This window comes from Anomaloglossus baeobatrachus, unplaced genomic scaffold, assembly GCF_048569485.1.
Source record: "Anomaloglossus baeobatrachus isolate aAnoBae1 unplaced genomic scaffold, aAnoBae1.hap1 Scaffold_2934, whole genome shotgun sequence".
NCBI lineage: Eukaryota > Metazoa > Chordata > Amphibia > Anura > Aromobatidae > Anomaloglossus > Anomaloglossus baeobatrachus.
This window is the reverse complement of record NW_027442380.1, coordinates 19,892-36,071: the sequence shown is the minus strand read 5'-3', so window position 1 is coordinate 36,071 and position 16,180 is coordinate 19,892. Positions and strand designations below refer to the sequence as shown.

General features: G+C 47.2%; 12 non-coding genes across 12 annotated transcripts; all 12 read left to right on the top strand.

Moving 5' to 3' along the window:
• Window positions 1-704: 704 nt before the first annotated feature.
• LOC142267118 (U2 spliceosomal RNA) lies at window positions 705-895 on the top strand. The gene has a single exon (XR_012733063.1). It is a non-coding gene; the product is annotated as a U2 spliceosomal RNA (small nuclear RNA).
• Window positions 896-2,814: 1,919 nt separating this feature from the next.
• LOC142267091 (U2 spliceosomal RNA) lies at window positions 2,815-3,007 on the top strand. The gene has a single exon (XR_012733042.1). It is a non-coding gene; the product is annotated as a U2 spliceosomal RNA (small nuclear RNA).
• A 1,117-nt stretch (window positions 3,008-4,124) lies between these two features.
• Window positions 4,125-4,315, top strand: LOC142267117 (U2 spliceosomal RNA). The gene has a single exon (XR_012733062.1). It is a non-coding gene; the product is annotated as a U2 spliceosomal RNA (small nuclear RNA).
• A 1,117-nt stretch (window positions 4,316-5,432) lies between these two features.
• Window positions 5,433-5,623, top strand: LOC142267116 (U2 spliceosomal RNA). The gene has a single exon (XR_012733061.1). It is a non-coding gene; the product is annotated as a U2 spliceosomal RNA (small nuclear RNA).
• Window positions 5,624-6,740: 1,117 nt separating this feature from the next.
• Window positions 6,741-6,931, top strand: LOC142267115 (U2 spliceosomal RNA). Its single transcript, XR_012733060.1, has one exon. It is a non-coding gene; the product is annotated as a U2 spliceosomal RNA (small nuclear RNA).
• Window positions 6,932-8,048: 1,117 nt separating this feature from the next.
• Window positions 8,049-8,239, top strand: LOC142267114 (U2 spliceosomal RNA). The gene has a single exon (XR_012733059.1). It is a non-coding gene; the product is annotated as a U2 spliceosomal RNA (small nuclear RNA).
• A 1,117-nt stretch (window positions 8,240-9,356) lies between these two features.
• On the top strand, window positions 9,357-9,547 carry LOC142267113 (U2 spliceosomal RNA). The gene has a single exon (XR_012733058.1). It is a non-coding gene; the product is annotated as a U2 spliceosomal RNA (small nuclear RNA).
• A 1,117-nt stretch (window positions 9,548-10,664) lies between these two features.
• LOC142267112 (U2 spliceosomal RNA) lies at window positions 10,665-10,855 on the top strand. The gene has a single exon (XR_012733057.1). It is a non-coding gene; the product is annotated as a U2 spliceosomal RNA (small nuclear RNA).
• A 1,117-nt stretch (window positions 10,856-11,972) lies between these two features.
• On the top strand, window positions 11,973-12,163 carry LOC142267110 (U2 spliceosomal RNA). Its single transcript, XR_012733056.1, has one exon. It is a non-coding gene; the product is annotated as a U2 spliceosomal RNA (small nuclear RNA).
• Window positions 12,164-13,280: 1,117 nt separating this feature from the next.
• LOC142267109 (U2 spliceosomal RNA) lies at window positions 13,281-13,471 on the top strand. The gene has a single exon (XR_012733055.1). It is a non-coding gene; the product is annotated as a U2 spliceosomal RNA (small nuclear RNA).
• Window positions 13,472-14,588: 1,117 nt separating this feature from the next.
• Window positions 14,589-14,779, top strand: LOC142267107 (U2 spliceosomal RNA). Its single transcript, XR_012733053.1, has one exon. It is a non-coding gene; the product is annotated as a U2 spliceosomal RNA (small nuclear RNA).
• Window positions 14,780-15,896: 1,117 nt separating this feature from the next.
• Window positions 15,897-16,087, top strand: LOC142267106 (U2 spliceosomal RNA). The gene has a single exon (XR_012733052.1). It is a non-coding gene; the product is annotated as a U2 spliceosomal RNA (small nuclear RNA).
• Window positions 16,088-16,180: the final 93 nt, after the last annotated feature.

Below are 16,180 nucleotides of genomic sequence, written 5' to 3'. Positions count from 1 at the left end.
GACAAACTGTAAAAAGCCCTCTGAGAAAGCCCCTCTCTAACCTTTGTTAGTAAGCTTTTCTGTAGCCTGCCTGTTGATGTATTTTCGGTTTGAACAGTGCACAACATGAAGAGACGGAACACTGGCGGCTTGTCACAATGCCCCCCGATGACATCACAATAGCGCTGCTGCCTAGAAAACAAGCTGCGCAGAAGAAGTTGTTCTTTGGGTGGGAGGGTGGGCTAGTGGAAGGAGGGGGCAATCTCTTTTTTTCCCGGGTGGTAGGGGGATGACAGGAGAAGGGAAGCGGGTGGTGAGAAAGGTACAGAGGGCAGGGTTTGGGGGCTGGGAAGGAAAGGGAAAAGATTAGGGTTTGGGGATGATGAAAGGGCTTTCTACGGGTAAGGATGGCAAAGGGTGGCAGTGACGGAAAGTCAGGCAACCTGTCCTGTCCGTCTTTTTGTATCGTGAATTGGAAAGACTGCAAGGGGGAGGGGAGTTGCTTGCGCCCTAAAGGAGGAGTTATTCAGATTCATTGCAGTGGGCGGCGGCTGCAAAACGCACCATTCTTCTTGTTTTTGCTCTGCAAAGCAGCCTTTTCAAGGGTTGGCTTGGGTGACAAAATGTCTTGTGTAGGCGTGGGTTTGTCTCCCTCTCGCTCTCTCTCCCTAAGATGTGTCCGGCATAGGCCAGGGTGCCACTCGAGGCCCAAACCAATTCTGGTTATCGCTTCTCGGCCTTTTGGCTAAGATCAAGTGTAGTATCTGTTCTTATCAGTTTAATATCTGATACGTCCCCTATCTGGGGACCATATATTAAATGGATTTTTAGAACAGGGAGATGGAAAAAGAGCTTGCTCTGTCCACTCCACGCATTGACCTGGTATTGCAGTACCTCCAGGAACGGTGCACCCCTTCTTAACCCAGTTTCCAAAAGCAGAACTCGATTCACCTGATTCATATTAGCCCGATTAGCGAATTGAAATGAATTTTTATCTAACACACTTTTTACTTGCTTTATTCATCCAAATAGCAAACTCATCACCACTCAACTTCACCAACTCTGCTATGTCCCGTGCAGTATCTTGTTGTCAGTCTAATCTAGATCATGTGTAATTGAATGGAATAGATCCCTTTTGGACAAAGTGGAGTCAGATGCTGCAGTGACCACAGGTGTGAGAGAATCTACAATTGGCATCTGGTGTTATCTCTCTGCTTCCACTCCAAATAAAGTTACCTGTTGTTACCTGAACGTCAAATACTAAGAATGGGCGGCCTATGAAAGAATTAGTACTTTCATTAAGTATACTAAACCGGCTAATTGGGAATAGACAAACTGTAAAAAGCCCTCTGAGAAAGCCCCTCTCTAACCTTTGTTAGTAAGCTTTTCTGTAGCCTGCCTGTTGATGTATTTTCGGTTTGAACAGTGCACAACATGAAGAGACGGAACACTGGCGGCTTGTCACAATGCCCCCCGATGACATCACAATAGCGCTGCTGCCTAGAAAACAAGCTGCGCAGAAGAAGTTGTTCTTTGGGTGGGAGGGTGGGCTAGTGGAAGGAGGGGGCAATCTCTTTTTTTCCCGGGTGGTAGGGGGATGACAGGAGAAGGGAAGCGGGTGGTGAGAAAGGTACAGAGGGCAGGGTTTGGGGGCTGGGAAGGAAAGGGAAAAGATTAGGGTTTGGGGATGATGAAAGGGCTTTCTACGGGTAAGGATGGCAAAGGGTGGCAGTGACGGAAAGTCAGGCAACCTGTCCTGTCCGTCTTTTTGTATCGTGAATTGGAAAGACTGCAAGGGGGAGGGGAGTTGCTTGCGCCCTAAAGGAGGAGTTATTCAGATTCATTGCAGTGGGCGGCGGCTGCAAAACGCACCATTCTTCTTGTTTTTGCTCTGCAAAGCAGCCTTTTCAAGGGTTGGCTTGGGTGACAAAATGTCTTGTGTAGGCGTGGGTTTGTCTCCCTCTCGCTCTCTCTCCCTAAGATGTGTCCGGCATAGGCCAGGGTGCCACTCGAGGCCCAAACCAATTCTGGTTATCGCTTCTCGGCCTTTTGGCTAAGATCAAGTGTAGTGTTGTTCGAAGAGGTGGTTTAAGCTCCAGGCCACCTTAGTACAATGATACAATGCACACTGGAAGGTTGCGCTTGCTAGTACTCTGGGTGGATAGTATATTCATCTAGAGGAAAACATGGCCCTACCAGGATCGAGGCTATTAGACTGAGTAAGGGTGGGGGGCTATGGTACAACGTGCCCCAGGACTGACGACCCTGGAGTGAGTCTGAGCTTGCTGGCTTGGGACCCCGGCAAGCCTTGGGCTCTGTAGCACACCGTACCTTGCCTTTTCATACTTTTTGAGCATATTACCCTATCCCGGCCTTCTGGCTAGGAAGGGAAATTTTTATAATCCCGGTCGGAGGTCTGGTCAGCTTTGGGCTGAGAAACTAACACCCGGTTGGAGGTCTGGGTCAGCTTCGGCTGAGAAACCAACACCCGGTTGGAGGTCTGGGTCAGTTTCGGCTGAGAAACCAACACCCGGTTGGAGGTCCGGTTAGCCTTGGGCTGAGAAACCAACACCGGTTGACGGTCCGGGCAGTTTCGGCTGCGAAACCAACAACTAGTAGCTCTCTACTCCACTTGGGTAAGATGCCTGGGTGGACGCTGGGAGCAACGACAAGGCTCAACCAGGCTTCGGCTTGGGGGAGCACCGAAGATCCCTGACCCTTGCTGTGGCCTTCTGGCTCGGAGGGACGGGGTTGATTTTTGGGGACCCTCTCCTCACGGTGGGGTCCACACGAATCCTAGCCTTTGCACTGTTTTTGGTGTGACTTCGGTCATGCATTTTTTGTGGTGCTTTGGAAAGCTTCATTAAATCAAAAATCTGTTCTTATCAGTTTAATATCTGATACGTCCCCTATCTGGGGACCATATATTAAATGGATTTTTAGAACAGGGAGATGGAAAAAGAGCTTGCTCTGTCCACTCCACGCATTGACCTGGTATTGCAGTACCTCCAGGAACGGTGCACCCCTTCTTAACCCAGTTTCCAAAAGCAGAACTCGATTCACCTGATTCATATTAGCCCGATTAGCGAATTGAAATGAATTTTTATCTAACACACTTTTTACTTGCTTTATTCATCCAAATAGCAAACTCATCACCACTCAACTTCACCAACTCTGCTATGTCCCGTGCAGTATCTTGTTGTCAGTCTAATCTAGATCATGTGTAATTGAATGGAATAGATCCCTTTTGGACAAAGTGGAGTCAGATGCTGCAGTGACCACAGGTGTGAGAGGATCTACAATTGGCATCTGGTGTTATCTCTCTGCTTCCACTCCAAATAAAGTTACCTGTTGTTACCTGAACGTCAAATACTAAGAATGGGCGGCCTATGAAAGAATTAGTACTTTCATTAAGTATACTAAACCGGCTAATTGGGAATAGACAAACTGTAAAAAGCCCTCTGAGAAAGCCCCTCTCTAACCTTTGTTAGTAAGCTTTTCTGTAGCCTGCCTGTTGATGTATTTTCGGTTTGAACAGTGCACAACATGAAGAGACGGAACACTGGCGGCTTGTCACAATGCCCCCCGATGACATCACAATAGCGCTGCTGCCTAGAAAACAAGCTGCGCAGAAGAAGTTGTTCTTTGGGTGGGAGGGTGGGCTAGTGGAAGGAGGGGGCAATCTCTTTTTTTCCCGGGTGGTAGGGGGATGACAGGAGAAGGGAAGCGGGTGGTGAGAAAGGTACAGAGGGCAGGGTTTGGGGGCTGGGAAGGAAAGGGAAAAGATTAGGGTTTGGGGATGATGAAAGGGCTTTCTACGGGTAAGGATGGCAAAGGGTGGCAGTGACGGAAAGTCAGGCAACCTGTCCTGTCCGTCTTTTTGTATCGTGAATTGGAAAGACTGCAAGGGGGAGGGGAGTTGCTTGCGCCCTAAAGGAGGAGTTATTCAGATTCATTGCAGTGGGCGGCGGCTGCAAAACGCACCATTCTTCTTGTTTTTGCTCTGCAAAGCAGCCTTTTCAAGGGTTGGCTTGGGTGACAAAATGTCTTGTGTAGGCGTGGGTTTGTCTCCCTCTCGCTCTCTCTCCCTAAGATGTGTCCGGCATAGGCCAGGGTGCCACTCGAGGCCCAAACCAATTCTGGTTATCGCTTCTCGGCCTTTTGGCTAAGATCAAGTGTAGTATCTGTTCTTATCAGTTTAATATCTGATACGTCCCCTATCTGGGGACCATATATTAAATGGATTTTTAGAACAGGGAGATGGAAAAAGAGCTTGCTCTGTCCACTCCACGCATTGACCTGGTATTGCAGTACCTCCAGGAACGGTGCACCCCTTCTTAACCCAGTTTCCAAAAGCAGAACTCGATTCACCTGATTCATATTAGCCCGATTAGCGAATTGAAATGAATTTTTATCTAACACACTTTTTACTTGCTTTATTCATCCAAATAGCAAACTCATCACCACTCAACTTCACCAACTCTGCTATGTCCCGTGCAGTATCTTGTTGTCAGTCTAATCTAGATCATGTGTAATTGAATGGAATAGATCCCTTTTGGACAAAGTGGAGTCAGATGCTGCAGTGACCACAGGTGTGAGAGGATCTACAATTGGCATCTGGTGTTATCTCTCTGCTTCCACTCCAAATAAAGTTACCTGTTGTTACCTGAACGTCAAATACTAAGAATGGGCGGCCTATGAAAGAATTAGTACTTTCATTAAGTATACTAAACCGGCTAATTGGGAATAGACAAACTGTAAAAAGCCCTCTGAGAAAGCCCCTCTCTAACCTTTGTTAGTAAGCTTTTCTGTAGCCTGCCTGTTGATGTATTTTCGGTTTGAACAGTGCACAACATGAAGAGACGGAACACTGGCGGCTTGTCACAATGCCCCCCGATGACATCACAATAGCGCTGCTGCCTAGAAAACAAGCTGCGCAGAAGAAGTTGTTCTTTGGGTGGGAGGGTGGGCTAGTGGAAGGAGGGGGCAATCTCTTTTTTTCCCGGGTGGTAGGGGGATGACAGGAGAAGGGAAGCGGGTGGTGAGAAAGGTACAGAGGGCAGGGTTTGGGGGCTGGGAAGGAAAGGGAAAAGATTAGGGTTTGGGGATGATGAAAGGGCTTTCTACGGGTAAGGATGGCAAAGGGTGGCAGTGACGGAAAGTCAGGCAACCTGTCCTGTCCGTCTTTTTGTATCGTGAATTGGAAAGACTGCAAGGGGGAGGGGAGTTGCTTGCGCCCTAAAGGAGGAGTTATTCAGATTCATTGCAGTGGGCGGCGGCTGCAAAACGCACCATTCTTCTTGTTTTTGCTTTGCAAAGCAGCCTTTTCAAGGGTTGGCTTGGGTGACCAAATGTCTTGTGTAGGCGTGGGTTTGTCTCCCTCTCGCTCTCTCTCCCTAAGATGTGTCCGGCATAGGCCAGGGTGCCACTCGAGGCCCAAACCAATTCTGGTTATCGCTTCTCGGCCTTTTGGCTAAGATCAAGTGTAGTATCTGTTCTTATCAGTTTAATATCTGATACGTCCCCTATCTGGGGACCATATATTAAATGGATTTTTAGAACAGGGAGATGGAAAAAGAGCTTGCTCTGTCCACTCCACGCATTGACCTGGTATTGCAGTACCTCCAGGAACGGTGCACCCCTTCTTAACCCAGTTTCCAAAAGCAGAACTCGATTCACCTGATTCATATTAGCCCGATTAGCGAATTGAAATGAATTTTTATCTAACACACTTTTTACTTGCTTTATTCATCCAAATAGCAAACTCATCACCACTCAACTTCACCAACTCTGCTATGTCCCGTGCAGTATCTTGTTGTCAGTCTAATCTAGATCATGTGTAATTGAATGGAATAGATCCCTTTTGGACAAAGTGGAGTCAGATGCTGCAGTGACCACAGGTGTGAGAGGATCTACAATTGGCATCTGGTGTTATCTCTCTGCTTCCACTCCAAATAAAGTTACCTGTTGTTACCTGAACGTCAAATACTAAGAATGGGCGGCCTATGAAAGAATTAGTACTTTCATTAAGTATACTAAACCGGCTAATTGGGAATAGACAAACTGTAAAAAGCCCTCTGAGAAAGCCCCTCTCTAACTTTTGTTAGTAAGCTTTTCTGTAGCCTGCCTGTTGATGTATTTTCGGTTTGAACAGTGCACAACATGAAGAGACGGAACACTGACGGCTTGTCACAATGCCCCCCGATGACATCACAATAGCGCTGCTGCCTAGAAAACAAGCTGCGCAGAAGAAGTTGTTCTTTGGGTGGGAGGGTGGGCTAGTGGAAGGAGGGGGCAATCTCTTTTTTTCCCGGGTGGTAGGGGGATGACAGGAGAAGGGAAGCGGGTGGTGAGAAAGGTACAGAGGGCAGGGTTTGGGGGCTGGGAAGGAAAGGGAAAAGATTAGGGTTTGGGGATGATGAAAGGGCTTTCTACGGGTAAGGATGGCAAAGGGTGGCAGTGACGGAAAGTCAGGCAACCTGTCCTGTCCGTCTTTTTGTATCGTGAATTGGAAAGACTGCAAGGGGGAGGGGAGTTGCTTGCGCCCTAAAGGAGGAGTTATTCAGATTCATTGCAGTGGGCGGCGGCTGCCAAACGCACCATTCTTCTTGTTTTTGCTCTGCAAAGCAGCCTTTTCAAGGGTTGGCTTGGGTGACAAAATGTCTTGTGTAGGCGTGGGTTTGTCTCCCTCTCGCTCTCTCTCCCTAAGATGTGTCCGGCATAGGCCAGGGTGCCACTCGAGGCCCAAACCAATTCTGGTTATCGCTTCTCGGCCTTTTGGCTAAGATCAAGTGTAGTATCTGTTCTTATCAGTTTAATATCTGATACGTCCCCTATCTGGGGACCATATATTAAATGGATTTTTAGAACAGGGAGATGGAAAAAGAGCTTGCTCTGTCCACTCCACGCATTGACCTGGTATTGCAGTACCTCCAGGAACGGTGCACCCCTTCTTAACCCAGTTTCCAAAAGCAGAACTCGATTCACCTGATTCATATTAGCCCGATTAGCGAATTGAAATGAATTTTTATCTAACACACTTTTTACTTGCTTTATTCATCCAAATAGCAAACTCATCACCACTCAACTTCACCAACTCTGCTATGTCCCGTGCAGTATCTTGTTGTCAGTCTAATCTAGATCATGTGTAATTGAATGGAATAGATCCCTTTTGGACAAAGTGGAGTCAGATGCTGCAGTGACCACAGGTGTGAGAGGATCTACAATTGGCATCTGGTGTTATCTCTCTGCTTCCACTCCAAATAAAGTTACCTGTTGTTACCCGAACGTCAAATACTAAGAATGGGCGGCCTATGAAAGAATTAGTACTTTCATTAAGTATACTAAACCGGCTAATTGGGAATAGACAAACTGTAAAAAGCCCTCTGAGAAAGCCCCTCTCTAACCTTTGTTAGTAAGCTTTTCTGTAGCCTGCCTGTTGATGTATTTTCGGTTTGAACAGTGCACAACATGAAGAGACGGAACACTGGCGGCTTGTCACAATGCCCCCCGATGACATCACAATAGCGCTGCTGCCTAGAAAACAAGCTGCGCAGAAGAAGTTGTTCTTTGGGTGGGAGGGTGGGCTAGTGGAAGGAGGGGGCAATCTCTTTTTTTCCCGGGTGGTAGGGGGATGACAGGAGAAGGGAAGCGGGTGGTGAGAAAGGTACAGAGGGCAGGGTTTGGGGGCTGGGAAGGAAAGGGAAAAGATTAGGGTTTGGGGATGATGAAAGGGCTTTCTACGGGTAAGGATGGCAAAGGGTGGCAGTGACGGAAAGTCAGGCAACCTGTCCTGTCCGTCTTTTTGTATCGTGAATTGGAAAGACTGCAAGGGGGAGGGGAGTTGCTTGCGCCCTAAAGGAGGAGTTATTCAGATTCATTGCAGTGGGCGGCGGCTGCAAAACGCACCATTCTTCTTGTTTTTGCTCTGCAAAGCAGCCTTTTCAAGGGTTGGCTTGGGTGACAAAATGTCTTGTGTAGGCGTGGGTTTGTCTCCCTCTCGCTCTCTCTCCCTAAGATGTGTCCGGCATAGGCCAGGGTGCCACTCGAGGCCCAAACCAATTCTGGTTATCGCTTCTCGGCCTTTTGGCTAAGATCAAGTGTAGTATCTGTTCTTATCAGTTTAATATCTGATACGTCCCCTATCTGGGGACCATATATTAAATGGATTTTTAGAACAGGGAGATGGAAAAAGAGCTTGCTCTGTCCACTCCACGCATTGACCTGGTATTGCAGTACCTCCAGGAACGGTGCACCCCTTCTTAACCCAGTTTCCAAAAGCAGAACTCGATTCACCTGATTCATATTAGCCCGATTAGCGAATTGAAATGAATTTTTATCTAACACACTTTTTACTTGCTTTATTCATCCAAATAGCAAACTCATCACCACTCAACTTCACCAACTCTGCTATGTCCCGTGCAGTATCTTGTTGTCAGTCTAATCTAGATCATGTGTAATTGAATGGAATAGATCCCTTTTGGACAAAGTGGAGTCAGATGCTGCAGTGACCACAGGTGTGAGAGGATCTACAATTGGCATCTGGTGTTATCTCTCTGCTTCCACTCCAAATAAAGTTACCTGTTGTTACCTGAACGTCAAATACTAAGAATGGGCGGCCTATGAAAGAATTAGTACTTTCATTAAGTATACTAAACCGGCTAATTGGGAATAGACAAACTGTAAAAAGCCCTCTGAGAAAGCCCCTCTCTAACCTTTGTTAGTAAGCTTTTCTGTAGCCTGCCTGTTGATGTATTTTTGGTTTGAACAGTGCACAACATGAAGAGACGGAACACTGGCGGCTTGTCACAATGCCCCCCGATGACATCACAATAGCGCTGCTGCCTAGAAAACAAGCTGCGCAGAAGAAGTTGTTCTTTGGGTGGGAGGGTGGGCTAGTGGAAGGAGGGGGCAATCTCTTTTTTTCCCGGGTGGTAGGGGGATGACAGGAGAAGGGAAGCGGGTGGTGAGAAAGGTACAGAGGGCAGGGTTTGGGGGCTGGGAAGGAAAGGGAAAAGATTAGGGTTTGGGGATGATGAAAGGGCTTTCTACGGGTAAGGATGGCAAAGGGTGGCAGTGACGGAAAGTCAGGCAACCTGTCCTGTCCGTCTTTTTGTATCGTGAATTGGAAAGACTGCAAGGGGGAGGGGAGTTGCTTGCGCCCTAAAGGAGGAGTTATTCAGATTCATTGCAGTGGGCGGCGGCTGCAAAACGCACCATTCTTCTTGTTTTTGCTCTGCAAAGCAGCCTTTTCAAGGGTTGGCTTGGGTGACAAAATGTCTTGTGTAGGCGTGGGTTTGTCTCCCTCTCGCTCTCTCTCCCTAAGATGTGTCCGGCATAGGCCAGGGTGCCACTCGAGGCCCAAACCAATTCTGGTTATCGCTTCTCGGCCTTTTGGCTAAGATCAAGTGTAGTATCTGTTCTTATCAGTTTAATATCTGATACGTCCCCTATCTGGGGACCATATATTAAATGGATTTTTAGAACAGGGAGATGGAAAAAGAGCTTGCTCTGTCCACTCCACGCATTGACCTGGTATTGCAGTACCTCCAGGAACGGTGCACCCCTTCTTAACCCAGTTTCCAAAAGCAGAACTCGATTCACCTGATTCATATTAGCCCGATTAGCGAATTGAAATGAATTTTTATCTAACACACTTTTTACTTGCTTTATTCATCCAAATAGCAAACTCATCAACACTCAACTTCACCAACTCTGCTATGTCCCGTGCAGTATCTTGTTGTCAGTCTAATCTAGATCATGTGTAATTGAATGGAATAGATCCCTTTTGGACAAAGTGGAGTCAGATGCTGCAGTGACCACAGGTGTGAGAGGATCTACAATTGGCATCTGGTGTTATCTCTCTGCTTCCACTCCAAATAAAGTTACCTGTTGTTACCTGAACGTCAAATACTAAGAATGGGCGGCCTATGAAAGAATTAGTACTTTCATTAAGTATACTAAACCGGCTAATTGGGAATAGACAAACTGTAAAAAGCCCTCTGAGAAAGACCCTCTCTAACCTTTGTTAGTAAGCTTTTCTGTAGCCTGCCTGTTGATGTATTTTCGGTTTGAACAGTGCACAACATGAAGAGACGGAACACTGGCGGCTTGTCACAATGCCCCCCGATGACATCACAATAGCGCTGCTGCCTAGAAAACAAGCTGCGCAGAAGAAGTTGTTCTTTGGGTGGGAGGGTGGGCTAGTGGAAGGAGGGGGCAATCTCTTTTTTTCCCGGGTGGTAGGGGGATGACAGGAGAAGGGAAGCGGGTGGTGAGAAAGGTACAGAGGGCAGGGTTTGGGGGCTGGGAAGGAAAGGGAAAAGATTAGGGTTTGGGGATGATGAAAGGGCTTTCTACGGGTAAGGATGGCAAAGGGTGGCAGTGACGGAAAGTCAGGCAACCTGTCCTGTCCGTCTTTTTGTATCGTGAATTGGAAAGACTGCAAGGGGGAGGGGAGTTGCTTGCGCCCTAAAGGAGGAGTTATTCAGATTCATTGCAGTGGGCGGCGGCTGCAAAACGCACCATTCTTCTTGTTTTTGCTCTGCAAAGCAGCCTTTTCAAGGGTTGGCTTGGGTGACAAAATGTCTTGTGTAGGCGTGGGTTTGTCTCCCTCTCGCTCTCTCTCCCTAAGATGTGTCCGGCATAGGCCAGGGTGCCACTCGAGGCCCAAACCAATTCTGGTTATCGCTTCTCGGCCTTTTGGCTAAGATCAAGTGTAGTATCTGTTCTTATCAGTTTAATATCTGATACGTCCCCTATCTGGGGACCATATATTAAATGGATTTTTAGAACAGGGAGATGGAAAAAGAGCTTGCTCTGTCCACTCCACGCATTGACCTGGTATTGCAGTACCTCCAGGAACGGTGCACCCCTTCTTAACCCAGTTTCCAAAAGCAGAACTCGATTCACCTGATTCATATTAGCCCGATTAGCGAATTGAAATGAATTTTTATCTAACACACTTTTTACTTGCTTTATTCATCCAAATAGCAAACTCATCACCACTCAACTTCACCAACTCTGCTATGTCCCGTGCAGTATCTTGTTGTCAGTCTAATCTAGATCATGTGTAATTGAATGGAATAGATCCCTTTTGGACAAAGTGGAGTCAGATGCTGCAGTGACCACAGGTGTGAGAGGATCTACAATTGGCATCTGGTGTTATCTCTCTGCTTCCACTCCAAATAAAGTTACCTGTTGTTACCTGAACGTCAAATACTAAGAATGGGCGGCCTATGAAAGAATTAGTACTTTCATTAAGTATACTAAACCGGCTAATTGGGAATAGACAAACTGTAAAAAGCCCTCTGAGAAAGCCCCTCTCTAACCTTTGTTAGTAAGCTTTTCTGTAGCCTGCCTGTTGATGTATTTTCGGTTTGAACAGTGCACAACATGAAGAGACGGAACACTGGCGGCTTGTCACAATGCCCCCCGATGACATCACAATAGCGCTGCTGCCTAGAAAACAAGCTGCGCAGAAGAAGTTGTTCTTTGGGTGGGAGGGTGGGCTAATGGAAGGAGGGGGCAATCTCTTTTTTTCCCGGGTGGTAGGGGGATGACAGGAGAAGGGAAGCGGGTGGTGAGAAAGGTACAGAGGGCAGGGTTTGGGGGCTGGGAAGGAAAGGGAAAAGATTAGGGTTTGGGGATGATGAAAGGGCTTTCTACGGGTAAGGATGGCAAAGGGTGGCAGTGACGGAAAGTCAGGCAACCTGTCCTGTCCGTCTTTTTGTATCGTGAATTGGAAAGACTGCAAGGGGGAGGGGAGTTGCTTGCGCCCTAAAGGAGGAGTTATTCAGATTCATTGCAGTGGGCGGCGGCTGCAAAACGCACCATTCTTCTTGTTTTTGCTCTGCAAAGCAGCCTTTTCAAGGGTTGGCTTGGGTGACAAAATGTCTTGTGTAGGCGTGGGTTTGTCTCCCTCTCGCTCTCTCTCCCTAAGATGTGTCCGGCATAGGCCAGGGTGCCACTCGAGGCCCAAACCAATTCTGGTTATCGCTTCTCGGCCTTTTGGCTAAGATCAAGTGTAGTATCTGTTCTTATCAGTTTAATATCTGATACGTCCCCTATCTGGGGACCATATATTAAATGGATTTTTAGAACAGGGAGATGGAAAAAGAGCTTGCTCTGTCCACTCCACGCATTGACCTGGTATTGCAGTACCTCCAGGAACGGTGCACCCCTTCTTAACCCAGTTTCCAAAAGCAGAACTCGATTCACCTGATTCATATTAGCCCGATTAGCGAATTGAAATGAATTTTTATCTAACACACTTTTTACTTGCTTTATTCATCCAAATAGCAAACTCATCACCACTCAACTTCACCAACTCTGCTATGTCCCGTGCAGTATCTTGTTGTCAGTCTAATCTAGATCATGTGTAATTGAATGGAATAGATCCCTTTTGGACAAAGTGGAGTCAGATGCTGCAGTGACCACAGGTGTGAGAGGATCTACAATTGGCATCTGGTGTTATCTCTCTGCTTCCACTCCAAATAAAGTTACCTGTTGTTACCTGAACGTCAAATACTAAGAATGGGCGGCCTATGAAAGAATTAGTACTTTCATTAAGTATACTAAACCGGCTAATTGGGAATAGACAAACTGTAAAAAGCCCTCTGAGAAAGCCCCTCTCTAACCTTTGTTAGTAAGCTTTTCTGTAGCCTGCCTGTTGATGTATTTTCGGTTTGAACAGTGCACAACATGAAGAGACGGAACACTGGCGGCTTGTCACAATGCCCCCCGATGACATCACAATAGCGCTGCTGCCTAGAAAACAAGCTGCGCAGAAGAAGTTGTTCTTTGGGTGGGAGGGTGGGCTAGTGGAAGGAGGGGGCAATCTCTTTTTTTCCCGGGTGGTAGGGGGATGACAGGAGAAGGGAAGCGGGTGGTGAGAAAGGTACAGAGGGCAGGGTTTGGGGGCTGGGAAGGAAAGGGAAAAGATTAGGGTTTGGGGATGATGAAAGGGCTTTCTACGGGTAAGGATGGCAAAGGGTGGCAGTGACGGAAAGTCAGGCAACCTGTCCTGTCCGTCTTTTTGTATCGTGAATTGGAAAGACTGCAAGGGGGAGGGGAGTTGCTTGCGCCCTAAAGGAGGAGTTATTCAGATTCATTGCAGTGGGCGGCGGCTGCAAAACGCACCATTCTTCTTGTTTTTGCTCTGCAAAGCAGCCTTTTCAAGGGTTGGCTTGGGTGACAAAATGTCTTGTGTAGGCGTGGGTTTGTCTCCCTCTCGCTCTCTCTCCCTAAGATGTGTCCGGCATAGGCCAGGGTGCCACTCGAGGCCCAAACCAATTCTGGTTATCGCTTCTCGGCCTTTTGGCTAAGATCAAGTGTAGTATCTGTTCTTATCAGTTTAATATCTGATACGTCCCCTATCTGGGGACCATATATTAAATGGATTTTTAGAACAGGGAGATGGAAAAAGAGCTTGCTCTGTCCACTCCACGCATTGACCTGGTATTGCAGTACCTCCAGGAACGGTGCACCCCTTCTTAACCCAGTTTCCAAAAGCAGAACTCGATTCACCTGATTCATATTAGCCCGATTAGCGAATTGAAATGAATTTTTATCTAACACACTTTTTACTTGCTTTATTCATCCAAATAGCAAACTCATCACCACTCAACTTCACCAACTCTGCTATGTCCCGTGCAGTATCTTGTTGTCAGTCTAATCTAGATCATGTGTAATTGAATGGAATAGATCCCTTTTGGACAAAGTGGAGTCAGATGCTGCAGTGACCACAGGTGTGAGAGGATCTACAATTGGCATCTGGTGTTATCTCTCTGCTTCCACTCCAAATAAAGTTACCTGTTGTTACCTGAACGTCAAATACTAAGAATGGGCGGCCTATGAAAGAATTAGTACTTTCATTAAGTATACTAAACCGGCTAATTGGGAATAGACAAACTGTAAAAAGCCCTCTGAGAAAGCCCCTCTCTAACCTTTGTTAGTAAGCTTTTCTGTAGCCTGCCTGTTGATGTATTTTCGGTTTGAACAGTGCACAACATGAAGAGACGGAACACTGGCGGCTTGTCACAATGCCCCCCGATGACATCACAATAGCGCTGCTGCCTAGAAAACAAGCTGCGCAGAAGAAGTTGTTCTTTGGGTGGGAGGGTGGGCTAGTGGAAGGAGGGGGCAATCTCTTTTTTTCCCGGGTGGTAGGGGGATGACAGGAGAAGGGAAGCGGGTGGTGAGAAAGGTACAGAGGGCAGGGTTTGGGGGCTGGGAAGGAAAGGGAAAAGATTAGGGTTTGGGGATGATGAAAGGGCTTTCTACGGGTAAGGATGGCAAAGGGTGGCAGTGACGGAAAGTCAGGCAACCTGTCCTGTCCGTCTTTTTGTATCGTGAATTGGAAAGACTGCAAGGGGGAGGGGAGTTGCTTGCGCCCTAAAGGAGGAGTTATTCAGATTCATTGCAGTGGGCGGCGGCTGCAAAACGCACCATTCTTCTTGTTTTTGCTCTGCAAAGCAGCCTTTTCAAGGGTTGGCTTGGGTGACAAAATGTCTTGTGTAGGCGTGGGTTTGTCTCCCTCTCGCTCTCTCTCCCTAAGATGTGTCCGGCATAGGCCAGGGTGCCACTCGAGGCCCAAACCAATTCTGGTTATCGCTTCTCGGCCTTTTGGCTAAGATCAAGTGTAGTATCTGTTCTTATCAGTTTAATATCTGATACGTCCCCTATCTGGGGACCATATATTAAATGGATTTTTAGAACAGGGAGATGGAAAAAGAGCTTGCTCTGTCCACTCCACGCATTGACCTGGTATTGCAGTACCTCCAGGAACGGTGCACCCCTTCTTAACCCAGTTTCCAAAAGCAGAACTCGATTCACCTGATTCATATTAGCCCGATTAGCGAATTGAAATGAATTTTTATCTAACACACTTTTTACTTGCTTTATTCATCCAAATAGCAAACTCATCACCACTCAACTTCACCAACTCTGCTATGTCCCGTGCAGTATCTTGTTGTCAGTCTAATCTAGATCATGTGTAATTGAATGGAATAGATCCCTTTTGGACAAAGTGGAGTCAGATGCTGCAGTGACCACAGGTGTGAGAGGATCTACAATTGGCATCTGGTGTTATCTCTCTGCTTCCACTCCAAATAAAGTTACCTGTTGTTACCTGAACGTCAAATACTAAGAATGGGCGGCCTATGAAAGAATTAGTACTTTCATTAAGTATACTAAACCGGCTAATTGGGAATAGACAAACTGTAAAAAGCCCTCTGAGAAAGCCCCTCTCTAACCTTTGTTAGTAAGCTTTTCTGTAGCCTGCCTGTTGATGTATTTTCGGTTTGAACAGTGCACAACATGAAGAGACGGAACACTGGCGGCTTGTCACAATGCCCCCCGATGACATCACAATAGCGCTGCTGCCTAGAAAACAAGCTGCGCAGAAGAAGTTGTTCTTTGGGTGGGAGGGTGGGCTAGTGGAAGGAGGGGGCAATCTCTTTTTTTCCCGGGTGGTAGGGGGATGACAGGAGAAGGGAAGCGGGTGGTGAGAAAGGTACAGAGGGCAGGGTTTGGGGGCTGGGAAGGAAAGGGAAAAGATTAGGGTTTGGGGATGATGAAAGGGCTTTCTACGGGTAAGGATGGCAAAGGGTGGCAGTGACGGAAAGTCAGGCAACCTGTCCTGTCCGTCTTTTTGTATCGTGAATTGGAAAGACTGCAAGGGGGAGGGGAGTTGCTTGCGCCCTAAAGGAGGAGTTATTCAGATTCATTGCAGTGGGCGGCGGCTGCAAAACGCACCATTCTTCTTGTTTTTGCTCTGCAAAGCAGCCTTTTCAAGGGTTGGCTTGGGTGACAAAATGTCTTGTGTAGGCGTGGGTTTGTCTCCCTCTCGCTCTCTCTCCCTAAGATGTGTCCGGCATAGGCCAGGGTGCCACTCGAGGCCCAAACCAATTCTGGTTATCGCTTCTCGGCCTTTTGGCTAAGATCAAGTGTAGTATCTGTTCTTATCAGTTTAATATCTGATACGTCCCCTATCTGGGGACCATATATTAAATGGATTTTTAGAACAGGGAGATGGAAAAAGAGCTTGCTCTGTCCACTCCACGCATTGACCTGGTATTGCAGTACCTCCAGGAACGGTGCACCCCTTCTTAACCCAGTTTCCAAAAGCAGAACTCGATTCACCTGATTCATATTAGCCCGATTAGCGAATTGAAATGAATTTTTATCTAACACACTTTTT